The 20,283-nt window shown below is 42.3% G+C and overlaps 1 protein-coding gene across 1 annotated transcript in view; it reads right to left on the bottom strand.

Moving 5' to 3' along the window:
* LOC308290399 (exocyst complex component 3-like protein 2) overlaps positions 1–20,283 on the bottom strand; it is a 158,449-nt gene that overhangs the window by 125,767 nt on the left and 12,399 nt on the right. The window lies entirely within an intron of this gene.

Below are 20,283 nucleotides of genomic sequence, written 5' to 3'. Positions count from 1 at the left end.
AAATTCCAGCCTTTGCTGTGTTTGGAAGCAAAGGGGACCAAAACAAAAGGAGCCACAACAGAGCGGAAACAGCAGTGACCTTTAAACGGGTCGTCAGAATGCTGCGTAATGCTGAGGCAAGGTGTTGTGTTCTGGCTGTGTGTGTTGATGGTTAACACAACACACCCAGGGGTGTCACAAGGGGGAGGGAGTTACTAGGGCCCAAGGTGGAGGGGCCTTAACTTTGTTTTTTTACAACAAGGGTTTATATTTTAGATTGTAATTAAAGAATATAAAAGATGTCTGTTAAAATGTTTGTATTTACTTCTTTCTATCATTTTAGACATTTTAATCATTTTGATTTCAGTGGTTGGGGTCATGCGTACAAGTGGCTAAAGATGTCTTTTTACACAGAATAAGCCCATTCCCAAGATACAACGCAACATTTCATGGTTAGATGTGATGGGGGCTAGAAGTGTTACTGTAAATAGCAATAAAGAAATTGCTGGCTTATTGTGTCTAAAACAACATATTTAGCCACTTGTACGCATGCCCCCCTGCGTATGCATGCCCCCACGTTTTAGCATGCTAAACGTGATAAACCGATAGAACGGGGTTAGGGTTAGGGTTAAAAGTAAATGAAAACATTTTAACACTCACCTTTTCTTTTCTCTAATTATAATCTAAAATATGAACCCCTGTTGTAAAAAACTAAAGTTGTCCTTTAATTAATTTATACTTTAGCTATTGAAAAGTAGCAGATATACAAGCTCACAGCGGGGCACCGAGTGCCTGGCCAAATACATTTCATTTTGGGGGTCCTTCAGATGAAAAGGTTGAGCGCCACTGACATAGAGACATAGGTTTTTGCAAAAAACCTTCAAAGATTTTTCAAAAATAGCAGATCTACAAGCTCACAGCGCGGCACTCGGTGCGGCGCTGTGAGCTTGTATATCTGCTATTTTTATAGTTAAAGCACGACATAACGCGTAATAATGCGTCCCCAGTCTAAACGGGTTAAACCCCCTCCTCCCCCTATGAAGAACATTCATGGGGGGCCCGCAGTGAATCCTTGTACCCAGGGCCCAGAACACAACACAACTCAACTCAGCTCAACACAACATGTTTGAATAGGAATCTATGGTGGTTTGGCTCCTCCGCACACATAACACACCAAATGACATGCCACCGTCTACGGCACTGGTTCTCAAACCTTTTTGGTTGCAGTACCTTTAATAAAGGGATACTATTGTATTACTATATTATAAAGTAATGTAGTGTGTGGGTGTGTGTTTACATGTATATATAAAAAGTAAGTTCGTGCAAAAACATGAAGTCTTAAATGTAAAGAAAAGACTAAAGGATGTGAGTGTTCGAATATTGCGAACAGCGTTAAAAAATATTATTTTTGGTATGTAAATATGGACAACAGTTTGAGAGTTTATTCACTATGAACTTTGTAAATGTCAAATGAATACACATGTATAAAGGCTAGGCAATAATAAGCTTTGAGCTTCAGCCAATAAGCCCTTTAGATCAAATAGAAAGAAATGTGGGATTTCATAGTGAAATGTTTTTTTTCTTCTTCTTTTAACGAAATGTTGAATTTCAATGTGAAATGTTTTGTATTTAATGATGATCTAAATAAACTAAATAAACTAAACTAAACTAAACTAAACTAAACTAAACTAAACCAAACTAAACTAAACTAAACTAAACTACTGCAACCAAAAATACACTGAGTAGCCTCTTCCCTTGACTACAGCATTTTCCTTATATAAAATGCTCATCAAAAGTTACCCAATAACAGTAAAATACATATTTCCATTTTCTCCTGCAACCCCTGCAGTACACCCGCGCACCCCTAGGGGTATTTGTATACCCCCATTTCTAAACACTGGTCTATGGATACATACGGTAGGATATAGTTATGTCCTGAAAGAAGGGAGAGAGAAAGAGAGAGAGAGAGAGAGAGAGAGAGAGAGAGAGAGAGAGAGAGAGAGAGCGAGAGAGTTTCAAATGGATAAATCAACACTGAGGATTTTACTGTTTGTTTGAGAGCTTTATATTTAGTTACTTTGTAGTTTTAGATTATTATACCCAAAACCTACATGTTATAGGCCTACTTTGTCCATTCGGAATTAGCTGATCTACAAGCTCACACCCCGTCACAGTGCGATGCGTGGTAGAGCTTATAGATCAGCTATTTTAGAAGAATTTTGGATAAATTCAGAACAAATAATCTCGACAAAATGTGTGTCTAACGTCCATGTCTGAATCAACACGTTCTCCGATGTTCATCATGGCTCAGATTCAGTTGTTTCACAACAACCTTCCAGCTAGACGGATGGATCATGTTACACTGCTGCGCCGCACACTGTGTGTGTGTGTACGCACGCACGTGTGTGCGTGTGCGTGTGCGTGTGCGTGCGTGCGCGTCTGCGTGCGTGTGTGTTTGTGTGTGCATGTGCGTCTGTGTGTGTGCGCACACATGTGCGCACGTGTGTGTGTGTCAAGACTTATGATGACCTTAATGTCACTACAAGTGTTAGTTTTTCAGTTAGATTTACAATTGGCCATATTTTGACTAGTTTCAACTATTTTCAATGCTGTCTGAAAATTGTGTGTGTGTGTGTGTGTGTGTGTGTGTGTGTGTGTGTGTGTGTGTGTGTGTGTGTGTGTGTGTGTGTGTGTGCGTGCGTGCGTGCGTGCGTGCATGAGTGCGTGTATGCGTGAGTGTGTGTGTGTGTGTGTGTGTGTGTGTGTGTGTGTGTGAGGTTATGTAACGTACAGACATACTACACCGTACGTTGTACATTTATCAAGAGTGCAGAAGAATGCAGGGGGAAGAAAAGATTGATTCATACATGGAAACCAGGGCCGGCTTAATGGAAAGGGCGGGGGGGAGGGCATCAAATGGTGGGGAGAAAGTGAAAGCAGACTCAAGTATCGTCGCAAAGGGGCCGACATTTACCATTTGGGTAGCACTTTACAATAATGACCTGTTATAAATCATTTATAAACATTTATAAGCAGTTTATAGATGAGTAATAAACATGAACAAACTGTTTATTGACATTTGTAAATGTTTAACTAAACATTTATAACTGTTTTAAACATCATTAATATGTTATTAGTAAGGTATTAGTAAGTAGTAAACTAATCATGAATAAACCATTTATATACATTTGTAAATGTTTATTAAATCATTTATAACCAATGCTAAAATTCACATAATGTGTAGGTAGGAATGCATTTACAAATGTCTGTTAAGGTGACCTCCATGTGTTGTTCATGTTTAATATACGCTTTGTAGATGTTATCAAGAGCCCTAATGTAAAGTGAAGACTATTCATTGCGACCATCAGGTTGCAAGTTACTATGAAAACCTCCCCCGGCTGTCTGTCAGTCCCTCCGTCAGTCTGTCCGTCCCTCCGTCAGTCTGTCCGTCACGTCACATCCCGTCACATCACGTCACGTCACACTTTTGGCCCTACTCTTATCTCTGGCACCGTTTCCCCTATCCATGCCAAACTTGCCAAACTGCTAAACATGAACAAACATGGAGGCCACATTAACAGACAGTTGTAAATAATGAATAGTCTTCACTTTACATTAGGGCTCTTGATAACATCTACTAATGATTTATAGATATTTAAGGAATGTTTTACAAAGCATAACCATGAACAAACAAGGAGGCCACATTAACAGACAGATATAAATAACCAGTAAGGAGATAAGCAACCTCATGGTGGCGCTAGAAGAGGGGCATGTGAGAAATCAGGGGTGGAGGTTGTGGTTTGGCAGCCAAGGAGTGTGTGCAAAGTTTGGCATGGATAGGGGCAACGGTTCCAGAGATAAGAGTAGGGCCAAAAGTGTGGCGTGACGTGGCGTGACGTGACGTGACGGACATCCGGTGGAGGTTTGTATAGTAACTTGCGACCTCACGGTCGCAATGAATAGCCTTCACTTTACATTAGGGCTCTTGATAACATCTACAAAGCGTATATTAAACATGAACAACACATGGAGGTCACCTTAACAGACATTTGTAAATGCATTCCTACCTACACATTGTGAATTTTAGCATTGGTTATAAATGATTTAGTAAGCATTTACAAATGTATATAAATGGTTTATTCATGATTAGTTTACTACTTACTAATACCTTACTAATAACATGTTAATGATGTTTAAAACAGTTATAAATGTTTAGTTAAACATTTACAAATGTCAATAAACAGTTTGTTCATGTTTATTACTCATCTATAAACTGCTTATAAATGTTTATAAATGATTTATAACAGGTCATTATTGTAAAGTGCTACCATTATTGTTTAGCGTGTATATCTTCACACCGCGCACCCCCACACAGATTATTTCTTATAGCCCAATGTTATTCTCCATTGAGAAATGACTTCCGCGACCCAGGGGACAAACAAAATGCTTTTAAAGGGGGGGGGGGGGGGGGGGGGGGGGTCTGTGGGGCCTTAGGCAGTGGTTTTCAACCTTTTCAGCCCCCCCCCCCCCCAAATAATCATATCTGAACTGAGGACCTCCATCCTGACAAGGGGGGAACTTGTCAGTCCGACGTCTCATTAATCTGACTATGTGGCTACTCATGTGGTTAGGGTTAGGGTTAATGAGGAGCAGGCATGTGCACAGACTGCACACATAGACATCAAAGGGGGCTTGAGCCCCTGCCCTTTTATCTGTCTGTAAAAACTGTCCTTTCCAGGCCATAAATGCAGTTTTTACTATGGTGAAAGAAATGCAAATGCCCCTCTTTCCATGCCATACCTGAAGGCAGCATTCAAGAGAATTGCCTTGTCCAAACTCTCCTGAACTTGAATGCAGCATCTTATGTTGAAAGAATTGCCCTCTCTGTGTAGAAATCCATGCCATTAAGCCACATCTCCAGTATTGACTTGATTATGCTTAGTGTGGTTTCACAGTTCACAACACGTTGTGAGCTTGGAGGTCGGCTATTTTCGGTGGTTCCACCAAAAGGCCCTTTTGGAAATTTCAGCCCCTGCCTCTCTAACATTCTCTGCACGTCCCTGATGGGGAAAGTCGGATTAACGCAATATCTGGGAATGCCCATATATGGTCTGTGCGTCAGTCACGCCTCATGGCACGCTCCATATATGGCCAAGATCCCTGATGTCATCAATATTAAGCCCATATCTGGGAATGCCCTGAGCCAAACAAGTTTGGGAATCACTGTGTACTGCATGCCCCTTGTGTGCATTTTTCTTCTTTCTTGACTGTTTTTTTTTGTGACATATTAAAAAGTTGAAACATGGAGATAAAATGTGCAAGAATAAAAACTATCAACATAACTAGAACTAGGAAAATAGGAACATATTTGTGTTCATACAAAAATATAAAAAAGGTTATATATGATGTTAGTAGCCTAGTCTTTTTCAGAAATCTTCAAAAGAAGCAAAATTAGAGGATCTACAAGCTTAATAGACCGGCTTGTTGAATGCCACCCAAGCATGACGAATCCATGTTACAATAAAAAACTAACCCTAAAATGAAGCCGCAAACCCGCTTTAAAAACATATGTATCAAAGTAAAAAAATAAATACATAAATGAATTACATTTGTGAAAAATGAAAACCCATAAGTCTTGGGTTGTCGTGGGGTTAGAGGTTCTGTTGGGGGTTAGAACAGAAACCCCCTCTGGCTGTACTGTATCTGTGCACAAAACCACCAAAACGACACCAAATAATGACTCATATTTCAACACATTTCCTGGCTGATCGCTGCTCTTGCTCAATGCAGCGTTTTATGATCAGAGCTCATTAAGGTTGACGGATTCCACCAAAATCCACACTGACGGAAATGTATATTATATAAATACTCAAAATATACTAACAGTACCATACAAATGTTTTATTTTAGATTCTTTAAGAGATGCATTGCGAGGCTTTGTGAGTTTGTAGATTGGATACATTTGAATACACACAGTCTAAAACTAGCTACGACCTAACTTTACATAACCTCCCCCTCCTCTCCCCTCTTCTCCTTCCCTTGTTTTTCTATGAATATAACGATGTGTCCCCTCACAGTATTTCAGGTCACAAGTTACCAGTAATAGAACTCCACAATAGGGCTAAATGCCTTCGATGCCTTCGAACCAGTAAGACTCCCTAATGGGGAGATAAGCGACGTCACGTCGCATACACAAACTTTAGAAGGCAATGGTAGCCAATCAGGAGGGAATATGGGAAATGGCCTGGGACATTGGCCTGGGATCCATGTTGATGACATGACTTTAGAGATACTGTGTATCGCTTTGCGTGATTTTAGGGCAAAATCTGTAGTATCTGTTGCATAACTACCGTATGTGTGAAAACTAATTTCACCCATGCATGCACTATTTCAGTGGTTCTCAACCTTTTCAGGCCGCGACGCCCAAAATAATCATATTTTAACTCCACCCTGACGAACATTAAGAGTTGAGGCATTCATTTTGTATAACACGGTTCTATTGTGAAAATAGCAGACATGCAGATATGCTCACAACGCCTCGCGTTGCGAGCATTTCTGCCACTAATATTTGACAATTTGTCATTTTAGAGGTATCAAAAAGTCCTTCAATTGTCAATTTAGAAATGTGCAGATACCCTCTATACACTTAAACTTTATGTTGGTTTGTTTACTGTTGAGTGAGAAAACAATGTAGTTAATCATCTGGGGACCCCCCAAAATAATTTGGGGACCCACCTGGGGGTCCCGACCCACAGGTTGAGAACCACTGCACTATTTTACTTCTGTCAACCTGTGATGTGACCATAAAGCAGATTCAGATTCTAAAGTCCTTAAACAATTGTTAAAAATAAAAAGTACTCCATAAGAGTAAAAAAAGTTCTTAATGACACACGAGACCCCCTTTTCTTTGAGCCCACTCTACCCCTATGCCTGCTGTTTATCACTCTGTCTTATCTCCACATTCCATAATCTCTGCCTCTTACTTTCTCTCTCATTCATCACACACACGCACGCACATGCGCACGCACACTCGCACGCACACACGCACACACGGTTTCTCCAACTCCCCACAAGTTGCACTCACTAGCTTGATTGTTCCACCCCGGGATTTGAAACGCTGCTCTGCCAAAATAGAAGACCAAATGTAATGCAAAAATGATGCATTATTATTGCGTTATATTGTATTAACTTACTCTACAGATCTACTAGTTACATTGCATTTACATGAACATTAACCACACACGTTGGTTTATATAACATTTCCTTTACTAAATCAAGTTCCATATTGCAGTGTCTTTATGGATCTCTTTGTCCAGCTAGCTTGTTAGGCTATTGTCAAACAATATGACCGTGGTTCTTTGTGTGATGAGTTTCATTTGAAAGGAAAGAGGTAGTTGTGAAAGAATTATAGGCAACTATGAATAGATTTATTTGTTAAGTGCATACTCAGCAAAGCTATAAACAATTGTCATGTGGTCAGTGGGTCATTGAAGGGCAAGTGCACGCAACTCCAAAATTGTATTTTTTGCTACGTCATTTTAACATGGAAGGAGAGCGATAATTAATAAAATAAATAACAGGCAGGGTGAAGTGAGCGAAGTGAGCGGTGCTATTTATTAATTAATTTCATTACGCCAGTCACAAAGTCAGATGTGGGAGCGGTTAGCACCACTCAAAAGTATATAGGGAGCATAAGTTACAAAAACGCATATCATGCTGTGTTGAAGGAAGACTTTATGAAAAGGTTCACTAAGGTAATAAAAACAAGTGTAAAGTCGAGTCATATTCCCTTGAAAAGGAAGGATTTTTTTTCTTCAACTGCAGGAGCGTAACTAGAACTGCACTCTGCCGAGGTGCCAACTTGCCTATTGTGCACAAGTAGTTGTTGCCACCAGGAATGCTGATCCCTCATTGGCTGTTAATGATGACGTTGCCAGAAATGCTACGGGTTTAAACACACACACAGCTACCAACCTTCCTACCAACCTACATATGCAGCCGAACGCAGTACTTGTGCGCTCTGCTGGCGCAAGTAATTAGGGCCACCTGCTGGGCCATTGATTGCAGCGTTGTCATTGCTTCCACCTTACTTGCTCCAACAGAGTGCGCAAGTACTGCGTTCTGTGAGTGGCGTGTCTGTTTGCCTAAATGCCTGCATAGCCAATCAGGGAACAGAATTCTTGGTGACGTCACCATCAACAGCCAATGAGGTACCAGCATTCTTGGTGACGTCACCATCAACAAGTGCATACAGTCCATACATGGCCACAACAGCGTAACTTTACCGCCTGGATACACAGCTTACACACACTAGACATGATTTCTGCTCTTCTGGCCGAGAGACAATCAGAACTAGATTGCACTCTGTCGAGGTGCCAACCTGCATCCTGTGCACTCGTGGTCATATATGGCCTACTTGCGCGCCAGCAGAGCATGCAAGTACTGCGATCGATGCTGTTCGGTGCTGTCTGTATGTATGTGGGTGTATCTGTCGAGGTGCCAACTTGCGCCTTGTTATTGCCAGACCCATGAAATGGGTAGGCCTACATAAGCAAATGTCGGTCTGTCCGGTTTTTCTATATAAAGGGTATATATGATGATGACATGATGATGACATGCTTACAAAAGGCATGATGTCATAAATTATGATGACAGACAGGGGGTTGGCAGAACCGGGGTCTGGCACAACCAGGTTGACCTGGTCTAGTTTATATATATCAGGTTGCATGTGTTGGTGGTGATGTCACCAAGATCTCTAATCCCTCATTGGCTAAACGCCCTGCCTTTGTACTGTCGCCAGGAAACAGACAGCCGGATACAGACAGCACCAAACACAGTACTTTTGGCCCAAGTAATTAAGGAAGTTTATGCTATCTCCAGTGATCGATATAATAGTCAGATCAACATGCATCACTTTCCTGGCTGGCCAATTCAACCCTGAGCAGATAGGTAGAGCTTCGCTGGACATTTGTGGCGTTGTATTCATATAATCCATATTGGGCCCAACTCCGCTCCCTTTGTCAAGAGAGGTAGGATGATGCACTGGATGTTGTACCGGAAGAGAGGATCAAAGAGGTATTACCATGCTGCTGTGGCAGTGGACCACAAGGTATACACCTTTGGGGAGTACGACATGACCCACAGGGATCGGGTCGGTGTGCGCGTCTTCAACACTGTGTCGTTGCGCTGGATGAAGCTGCGTCCGGCGACAACTCAAAGAGGAGAACTTCACCTCGAGGCTCCCTCCATGAGCTGGGGCCAAACAGCCGTGCTGGTAGAAGATACCATCTACATCTTCGGGGGCTACTGGGAAGGCGAGTACTTCAACATGCTTTATGGATTCCACGTGGACACCCACAGATGGTTCGAGCCTAAGACGTCTGGGACTGTCCCAGCAGCGAGGAGCAACCACTCTGCCTTTGTCTTGGAGACGGTCATGTATATTTTTGGAGGACTCAATGTGAATATGGGATTTTTCACTAACGACATCTGCAAGTTGGACACCACCACAATGGTCTGGGCTTTAATCAACACCAGAGGCACTCCAGCACCTGTTTCGTTATTTCACTCTTCCACCATCATCGGGACAAAGATGTTTGTATTCGGGGGCCGAGGGATCCAGTTCGACTACTACAACAACATCAGTGTGTTTGACACGGAGACCGACTGCTGGCTGAGCATGCCTTCTGCAGAGCTTCTTCCAGAACGGCGCGAGTGTCATTCAGCCTTCGCCTACAATGGGGAGCTGTACATATTTGGCGGCTATCGCAATGGCCGGACCTTCAATGATCTGTGGAGATTCAATCCGGACATTATCTCCTGGAAGAAGGTTGAGCCCAGGGGGGAAGGCCCGTGTCCAATGTTTAGGATGTGTTGCAACATGGTGGGAGATCGTACCATCCTCTTTGGAGGAGGATATATAAGCATGTACTCCTCCACTCAAGTGTCTGACCTATACATATTAGACTTAAGTCCTAGTCTGAAGACGTTATCCAAGCTAGCGGTTATTCATTACGGACTGGCACATTCTGGGCTCCCTCAAGACATCAGGTGGGAACTGGTAGCCATGACAACCAACAGTAACGGTACAAATAGCATGCGATCGCTCGCTTCCAGCATGTTCCGGTGGATGTTGGCGTTCTTGAAAACCTTGAAATCGATGATGACGCTGAGTTGTCTGACCCTAGTCTTAAGACGTTAGGCCTTTCCTTCACTTAAAGGATCTCTGCAAATTAGTTCTGAAGGTGGGCAAGCCAGCCGGGCCCAGCAGGCTTGGAAACTAAAGGTGCAGACCACAACAACAAGACCGCTACAAACGGGGGCTTGCCACCAGGGCAGGCTATCCAGAAGGATGAGGATAGGAGAGAGGACCTTTGGGAGGAGACAACATCTCAGACTTAAATCCTAGTCTGAAGATTCAGCACCCACAAGGGCAGGCACTTAGTAATAACACTGTAGAATTCAGTTTAGTTCAGTGATTCCCAACCTTATTCATTTTAAGGATCTCCAGTTTGATATGCATGAGGCCACGGAACCACATTTGACTTTTGAGATTGCTCCCGGAAGGAGCTAGTGTGCGGAGAGAGTCGCAGCCCCCCAGTAGGGATATTGGACTTTCACATGGGAGACCTGGGTTCGAAGCTGGGTGGGGAGGTTCGGATCCCCGCCGTTACACTAAGCTCCAACAACTGGCTTTGTTCAGGCCCCCAAACATGTCCAGGCCCCCCAAAATGTCCAGTCCCTGAAGCGTGGCCTTCATCTGGCCTACATCTTGGCACAAGCGCTCAAAGTTTGTTGTGGCCAAGCTTTGCGTGTGCGCTTAATGAAATTAAATAACACGGCTCACGTCACACTAGGTCTGATTTTTGTAACTTTTTTTGTAAATCTCTTGGACCCCAATCTACGCTAGGAAATCCTCTGTGTTCATCTCACGCTGAGGGTGTACAAATGGAACCAAATGAGTAAGGGTTCATTTGCTTCCATTCATTCAATTAATGAGTTATTAGTAGGCTACAGTTTTTTACCAAGACAAGACAGGCATATGGAGCATCGCAGTGAGGTGTCGGAAGTAAACTGCCCATTCATTTACCCCATAGGGGATTTCATTATCAGCCATACAATCGTAACTATTCAATGAACACTTACCAGTAGGCTTGTGGTTGTAAAATGGTTCTATATGCTCCTGTAGAACCCCCGAGTATGTATGCAATCACACTAGTTCTAGTAAACAAATGTTTTAATAAAGATCGCACGGAGAAGAACTGCAGTACCCATACTGCTAAAAATTTACATCCAGTGAAATCGACGTCTGTGATTGCTGGAGCTTCTTCTTCTTTCGTGTATCTTGCGGTTACCACGGAAGTAGCTACTGCTCCCTGTCTGCCCCGCGGATTATTGCACTTCAACAGAACTCTGTGAGTGAGTGTCTTTCTTTTACAAATATGATACACTATTTTAAAGATGACGATAAGAGCATCCACAGAGATGGAAATCACTAAATGTCAGGCCATTTGCTGGCCTGGATAACTAAACTGAGCCTGATTTAAGAGATATATTTCATGAAATAAGTATCATTCACAATGCATTCTGGGAGTGTAGTTTCCGCAATTTTGAAAATAATGATGAACACAGTCTTGTACCCTGCCCTTTTTTCAGCTTTCTAATTAATCGTTGCATTCAAAACATGTTGAATATTATCATGATTCCTCACAAGCCAGGGTGGCTTTGTCAGAGGCTTAAAAGACGTTAAATAAATACTTTATGAAATGTCTATGGAAGAAATGAATGGGGAGGGGCTTCAACAACGATGATCAACCATATACCAGTCATTAAACCTGGGACCTTATTTTTCCCAGGCGGCCTCTCACCTATGGGCTATAGTGCCCTCTTTCAATGGCAGATATCCCTTTCAGACCAGGGACATTGTGGTGTCATTAATTACAATGTATTCAAAGTTCTTTCGGTCCTTTTATTTTGAAGGTTCAGTCAAAAAACGCCGCCTCAACCATCCCTTCAGGATATGGGACATGCGATCTAAATAGAGACACGCGGGCGCCTACAAATTCACGCCCACAATTGAGACAGCGGCCCTACTTCGGGTAAGGGAGAACGGTGCACTGCAAGCAATTCAACTGTGGTTAGCCTAATATTAAAATAATCCTACACCAACTGAAGACTATATTGATTTAAATAAAAATATGTTTCCAGATGTATGGACTGACTCTGTCAACATATCTTCTTGTTTTCTAAATACATGATGTGTGTCACATTTAATTTTCCACTTGAATGGATTACCCATAGGGGTGTAATGATATAGTAACTGTATCGAAATATCGTTTTTAACTTAAAAAATCGAAGTAGATCGAAATGAAAACAGCTAAAATCGAATCGTATCGTTTTATTTTGTATCGTATCGAATCGGCAGTGTAAAGAATCGATTGTATCGATACTACCTGCTTGTCCATTGTATTTGGCATTTTTAAGAAGAACAAATTAAAAGGAGGGGTTTAATTACTTTTTCTTTCCATATAGCTACACTGGTCTATCGATAAATGTGTGTAATCTCTGGGTTCATGTCAAGGTGCAGGTTTGTCAATATACAATGTCCATGTATTTGGCAGATAATCACTGTGTTTACTTATTTATATCCATAATAATACATGTTTCCCTTAAAAACCTGCACTATCCACACCTTTCACACAGATTTAATTTCTTTGCTAAATAGTTACTATATCGATTTTAAATAATTAAATCGAATCGTATCGTACTGCCATGAATGAACCAATATTGTCCATGTATCGTATCGTCAACCATGTATCGTGATATGTATCGAATCGCTAATATAATGTATCGTTACACCCCTAATTACCCATAATGTTAACAAAGCAGAGTGGAAAGGGCAGACACAGAATCTGTTGCTTTTCAGTGACATCGCTGTCTTTATTGCTGTCACTGTGCATTTATGAGCGCCGAATCCTATACGTGGCTGTGCGTGTGTCTGTAGCCTTTTTCCTCAGCGTTTTTCCATAGTAAAATGTGTGTACGTAGCATCATGTTTGTCTAGTGATGTCATCGTTGTGTGTCTGTAGCCTTTTTCCTCAGCGTTTTGCCATAGCAAAACGTGTGTGTAGCATACCCTGTACATCCTAGACTCAAATCCTAGTCTGATGACGTTATGCAAGCACATCCACCGCTCACTTCACATTGGGTGTGAATTTCTCAACTACAGAGTGAATTCCCCAGTTTAGTATTAACCAAAAAATAACTTGCAAGACTCCGTTTGGAAGAAGCAAGATGCCACAATGTCCCAAAATAAATAGCCTAATAATACATAAGAGAAGAGCGTATCTGGGTATTGAAAACCTCAAGGGATGCGTCCATGACGTGTGTACCATGCGACCACTTAAACTTACATTTTCCAGTGCTAGCACTTTTGACTCACTGATGAAGTATATTAAAGCATATTGTTGGTAGTGTATCAAGATGACAGATATGCCACTTTAAAAAGGCCAAATTAAACTCATGGGATACTTTAATAGAACACCAAAAAAATCTCTACGGCCTCAGTAGTCAACCACTGAAATTATTTTATTTCACAATGCCTCTCATTGGGATTGCATTGGCAGCTGCAGTTCTCCGTTCATCCTTACCCGAAGTGGGGCCGCTACCACAATAGGGGGCGTGAATTTGTAGGAGCCTGTGTGTCTCTATCACAGCACCCATGTGCAGCAGGGCAGTGTTTGTTTACAATGGGGCCAGCTAAGCATGTATGCTACTACGTGGCTTATTCGCTACCTACAATGTTTTCAGATGCATATTATAGTAGTGCTGATTAAGTTTAAAATGAGTAATAGGCCTACACCGTCTGGATGTCATCTTGAATGAGATTCAAAACGGAGTAGCTCTGTAATTAAAATCAGCAGTGTTTGGAGGAAGACACAGCAATGGGAATCAAACAGGTGGATGTAATCAAGATTCATTTATTCACAAAATCCTCTCCATGTCATCATGCAGCTTGTTTTCCTCCATAGCAAGTAAGATCGGCTTTTAGGGACTTTTTAATATAAAAATACACAAAAATGTATTATTATTATCGATTGTTAGGTATGCTCATATGTTGACCACGGACATGCTCTACCTTTTTATAATTTTTTTGAAGCGGTGAAAGCCGCTTCCAAGGCTTGGGTTTGTCTGTCCAGTCCAGAATGAAGAATTGAGGATTGGTCAAGCATCACATGACAGTTGGCCCTCCAGACAATAAATAGGCAACTACATTTGCTGCTTGGCTGCTCCTTATATTATGATGCTCCTACAAATTATGCTCAAATTCACCGCTTTACTTCGAACCGAGGTTTGATTTTTTAAATTTCACTAGGTCTTTAAAGTTAATAGAAGTGTTAAATGCATACTAAATGCATTTGAATTCAAATACAAAAATGTACACTGAATGATAAAAAAAAAAAAAAAAAACATTATTATTACACTTCTTGTCTCCACCAGCCGAAGGCAGGGGGAGAGTATGTTTTCGCCCCTGTCCGTGCGTCCGTCCGTCCGTCCGTGCGTCCGTGCGTCCGTCCGTGCGTCGGTCCTCCGAGTTTGTTACCAGCTAATCTCCGGCACCGTTGGCCCGGACGCAGCCAAAATGAGCACACACACTCCCTGGATGCCAATTCAGAACCTCTGCCCCACATTTTTCAAATGGCCCTGTTCTAGCGCCACCATGAGGCAGATGTTTGCAAAACACATTTCTGTACACTACTCCTACAGATTTTGTCCAAAAATCACGCAAATCGGTAGACAGCATCTCTACAGTCATGTGATCGACACGATTGATTGATTGTCTATATTCCATCCTGATTGGCTGATATTGGCTTTCAAAGTTTGTAAGATTGGTCCATTTTGGACAAAATGCCTCAAATCACAAATGCAGAGTGCAATTAACATGAAATCGCGCACACATGTTCCCACTAGGCCGAGGAAGAAAGGCCACTTCAAATTTTTGAAATCAGCCTCATGGTGGCGCTATAACAGGCCGATTTGTGGTTTAACCTATAACTCCACCGATCAGTTTCAAACTTTGTAAGCGCACTCCCTGGATGCCAATTCAGAACCTCTGCCCCACATTTTTCACATGGGCCTGTTCTAGCGCCACCAGGAGGCCAATTTGTGCAAAACTACCTTTTGGCCAGTACTCCTACAGATTTTGTCCAAAAATCACGCAAATCGGTAGATAGTATCTCTACAGTCATGTGATCAACATGGATCTGTCTGATTGTCCATATTCCCTCCTGATTGGCTGAGATTGGCTTTCAAAGTGTGTAAGATTGGTCCGTTTTGGACAAAATGCCTCAAATCACAAACGCAGAGTGCAATTAACATGAAATCTCGCACACACGTTCCCACTAGGATGAGGAAGAAATGCTATTATAGCGCCTCATGGTGGCGATCAGTTTCAAACTTTGTAAGCGCACTCCCTATAGGCCAAGGAAAAACCCTTTCCTTGCATTTTTCACATCAGCCTTTTATAGCGCCACCTGGAGGCCGACTTATGTAAGAAACATTTTTGGATATTACTCCTTCAGATTTTACCCAAAATGAACACAAATCAGTACACAGTATCTCTACAGTCATATGATCAAAACGGATCTGTCCTGTATTAAATATTCCATCCTGATTGGCTAAGATTGGCCTCCAAACTTTGCAGGATTGATCCGTTTCAAACAAAATGCCTCAAATCAAACACAGCGTGCAATTGTAATGAAATTGTGCACGCACATTCACAAAAGGCCAAGGAAGAAATTACACCACAAAATGTTCAAATCAGCCTCATGGTGGTGCCATGAAAGGCCTAAGATTGGTGAAGAACACATGCCACCCTTTTGACATTGGCCTATTATACCACCACCAGGACACGTGGCTGGTGGAGACCTGTGCTCGGAAGAGCACTTCTTCTAGTTTGTATAGTTTTGAGAAACGGTATAGTTCATGGTGAATTCAGTGGCGTTGAGAGTAGGAAATCCCAGTATCTGAGAATGCTCGCACAACGGTTTGAAAGGTTCTTCAGTCGGCCCTGTGTTCGACTCCATGCTATAGTTCAAGGCCAGCAACCTTTCCGCTTTTCTGTTATTAAATGTAATATGTACAATTATCCACATGTCTATGAGTGCACCCTTTTGGAAGGAATGGAGGTTGATTGCTGACAATCTTCCCATTGACGTGGAAATGTTGGAGAGCTGGGGAACATCTTAGTCAGGGGCGTCACAAGGGGGGAGAAAGTGGGACTGAATTACTAGGGCCCAAGGTGGAGGGGCCTTAATTATTTTATATACTTTAGCCATTGAAAAATAGCAGATATACAAGCTCACAGCGCGACACTGAGTGCCGCGCTGCGAGCTTGTAGATCTGCTATTTTTGAGTCATGAAAATGTCATGAAAATGTGTGCAAATCTTTGAATAATATGTGTATTTTTTAAGCGAACATTTGTTCAAATTTTGCTTCTTGGGGATCCCTGGAACTAAATATTTTGAGGGGTCCTTCACATGAACAAGTTTGAGCACCACTGACATAGAAACATATAGTTTAAAAAAAAAAAAAAAACCTTTAGAAGGATTTGAAATATTCAAAGACTTGCACACATTTTCACAATTTATCAAAAATAGCAGAAATACAAGCTCGTAGAGCAGCACTCTGTGCCACGCTGTGAGCTTGTATATCTGCTATTTTTCAATAGTTAAAGCACAAAATAATGCGTTCCCAGTCTAAATGGGTTAAACCCCCTCCCCCTATGAAGAACATTCATGGGGGGCCCGCAGTGAATCCTTGTACCCAGGGCCCAGGATTTGGTGTGACGCCCCTGGCCAGGTTCCCATTACGTGTGCTATAGTTCCGGGAACAGATCCCAGAGAGCCAGGGACATTCCGAGGAGCTAGCGAGCATGCATGACGCAACACGCTGGTTTGATCATTCCCCCAGCCTTAAATGAATGGCATCCCTTTGCCGTTATTGCCATAATGTGTAAATTAGGGATGGGACGATACGCAATATTATCGTTTATCGTGATAAAAAAACACTCACGATAATCATATCGCGGAGATTTCATTTATCGTGGTATCGTCCTCCGTCATGCACTGGGATCAATTCACCTTTTATTTGCCGAGCAGCATATCTGGTACCACTTAAACCCTCTATAATTGGTAAAAGGTACTTATAATATACGTACTTGATACAGTTTTTATTTCACTCTCTATCATGTCTTTGCCAAAAAATAGCTGATCTACAAGCTCACAACGCGTCGAGATGCGACGTGTTGTGAGTTTGCAGATCTTCTAAGTTTTGGCAAATGTTCCGCCCCAAGATAATGGATTTTGATTATCGCGATAATATTGTAAATCGCGATTTCTTTTGTCACAATAATCGTGATATGACATTTTCATATCGTCCCATCCCTGGTGTAAATGCTTCCACAAGAAAAAGATGTAAATGTTATCAGGTTAATTCCCACCCTGGACCCCCACTGCTTTAGACCAGAGGTCTTCAACTGGGGGTCCGGGACCTGTAGGGGGTCCTCGGAGATACTGCAGGGGGGCCGCCAAATCTTTGTGTGATATAGAGATTTATTTTTTATGTTTTATGGTATCATTGGAATCCTTGACCATCAAAACCTTTGTGTGAGACTAGACATCATCACATAGTACACACATTTGTGAATGAAGCCACATGGTGACAATGACACACAAGCTGTGTGTGTGTGTGTGTGTGTGTGTGTGTGTGTGTGTGTGTGTGTGTGTGTGTGTGTGTGTGTGTGTGTGTGTGTGTGTCACGCAGGGCCGGTTCTAGGGTTCAGGTGGCCCTAAGCAAGATTATTTTAGGTGGCCCCCCACTGACGGACGCGCGCACTTATTAACTGTCTTTGAATCGCCAAAACCAAAGTTATAAATAATAATGTCTTCTTCTATCTAGTAGAACATGTGGTGTCTGTTGTTAGCACTCAAGCATGTATCTACTAACTACACATAGGGTTGCCAACTCCCAGAGATTCAAATTAGGGATACATCCTGGCCGTCCGCAAGGCGGGCGGCCAAAAATATATATATTTTTTTTAGGGGCGGTCAAAACCCCAGAAATGCATAGAAATCTGCATTTTGGCACAGATCAGACAGTTCTACCTATAACACACAATAAAGTTTACAATGGAGGTAAAACATTATTAGATCATTCTCTCTGGTTAAAAGCTATTAAAACAGAAACATGTAGGCCTATGCTCTAATGAAAAACATTTCAAAACCAAGATATAACTATTATAATACATTATCTATTTCTAGACACTGTTTAATTTGTCCAAAAACATGAGTGTAATGTTATAACAAGAAAAAACAACAATTGATTTGAATCAGATTCATACAAAACATCACACACCTTCATCCTGTGTTCTTTTGGTCTCAAATTGCAACTTGTACAGTGATGTTAATAGGTTTTTAATGTAATGAGTCCCGGGACCCAAGAGGGGTCTTTCGGATGAGTCCCAGGGATATTTTATGGGTCCCACAAAAATTCAACGCGTCATGTCATTTTTGACAAAGTGCAGCATTTAACTTGAATTGGTTATTATATGGTTATGTTCATCTTACGTAGAAATGTGTCTGAAAGAAATGAACCACAATTCCAAATCTTACAATTTTAATACTTCCAAATAGTCATGTGACGGTTTGATTTTTTTAACTTTTTCTCTGCCATTTTAAACATAGCTGTAGTAAGCAGCTGCCAAATTGTCCTTACCTTTTAACGTGGGCACACGCACGCATCGTGCACAATCTGTGCGCGACTCATCTAGTAGACGTGTAGACTCGGTGACAAGCTTTCGAATACAAAAAACCCCATTGAAAAAGACATATCCGTTGCCACGCTGTATCTCTGCTTATCAGCCAGTGTTTACATGAAAAAGCATTGAAAAAAGCCAACTGTGCGCTATGGTAACACGTGGACACGTTCGCGCACAAAACGCACGATATGTGCGGGGATCATAATCCAGGCGTGTAGAGACTGGATCAAAGTTTCCAAACGCAAAAATCAGATTGAAAAACGAGCGTTCCATCGCCCAGTAGCTTCCACTTCTGTTACACAGTAAACCAATGGAGGCGGGACTATGGCCCAGGCTCAGACTGGATACGGAAAGCTGGATCCGGTCCAGACCGGAAATGACCGGATACAGTTAGGGGGGCGGGCCTAAAGAGCCAGAATCAGCGAAAATCTGCGCTAATACTTTTAATCCTTTCATAATGATTAAAGCTAATTAAACTATGCGGGCTCTACGGGCATGGCAGCGCGGTACAGCGGGAAATCTACGGGCTCTACGGGGATCGCGAGGTATGAGTTAATACCGAACCGGTAATACCGGATGTTGACCACTTGGGGGCGCAGATAGAAGCTTTTACCGAGTCTTCATAATGAACAGCCACCTGTTATTTTATATACATCGATAATATATGGATCTTCTCAGTGAGATGATGTCTCCTGTTTGTACTGTTACTGCTGCTATGGAATGGGGGAAATGCTCTGCCGTGCTTGTGTTTGCTCTGCTGTACAGAGAACCAGTGGACTGGGTCAAAAACAGTGGATTGGGGTTGCTTGTAGATCGGCTACTTTTGTTTTGAACGGTTGATCATAGAGGGACGTGCCGCCCCTCTATGGATGCGGGAGGGCAAGGCACAGGCGGCCGCGGTAGTCCGCTGCCCCGGCGGACCACCAAAGGGACGGCGCCGCCACGAAAACACTATAATCAATCAAACAGTTAGGCAGCCTAGGCTACATACATACTGTCTCAGATAGCATACATGCTAGGCTAGCTTGCTTCCTCCGTGTTGTAGTTGAGCCAATAAAGGTTATTTGACCATGTTCACCACGACGTTAATCGTCGCTATTGTTGTAAAGACGCAATGAAGACCTGTGTGGCTTCTAACACGTTGTCCAATGTCCACCACATCTATAAACAATAGCGCGTGTATCCAGTTGTTATTGAATGAAGAGGACAGGGGGAGAGGAGGCGGGTCGCTGTCTGAGCAGTGAGCAGTGAGCTGCAGTGTAGAGACGTGACGTCACTTTTCTGCGCCGTGCCCTGCCATACACGTTCTGTGGGGGAACCCTTTTTGATGTATCACCTAACACGCTGTGCCACTATGGTCAGAGAGCGGCTCGGTGCTACGCTAAAACTCAGGCACCCATTGAATTCTGTGACCATGCAGTGGCGCACAAAATGGCGTCGTGGATTCAAAACACAGACTGTCGTTAGTTTTATCGTCTGTTTTAAG

Source organism: Nannobrachium achirus (genome assembly GCF_963921795.1).
Source record: "Nannobrachium achirus genome assembly, chromosome: 8".
NCBI classification, from domain to species: domain Eukaryota; kingdom Metazoa; phylum Chordata; class Actinopteri; order Myctophiformes; family Myctophidae; genus Nannobrachium; species Nannobrachium achirus.
This window is presented reverse-complemented; position numbering and strand designations above follow the sequence as displayed.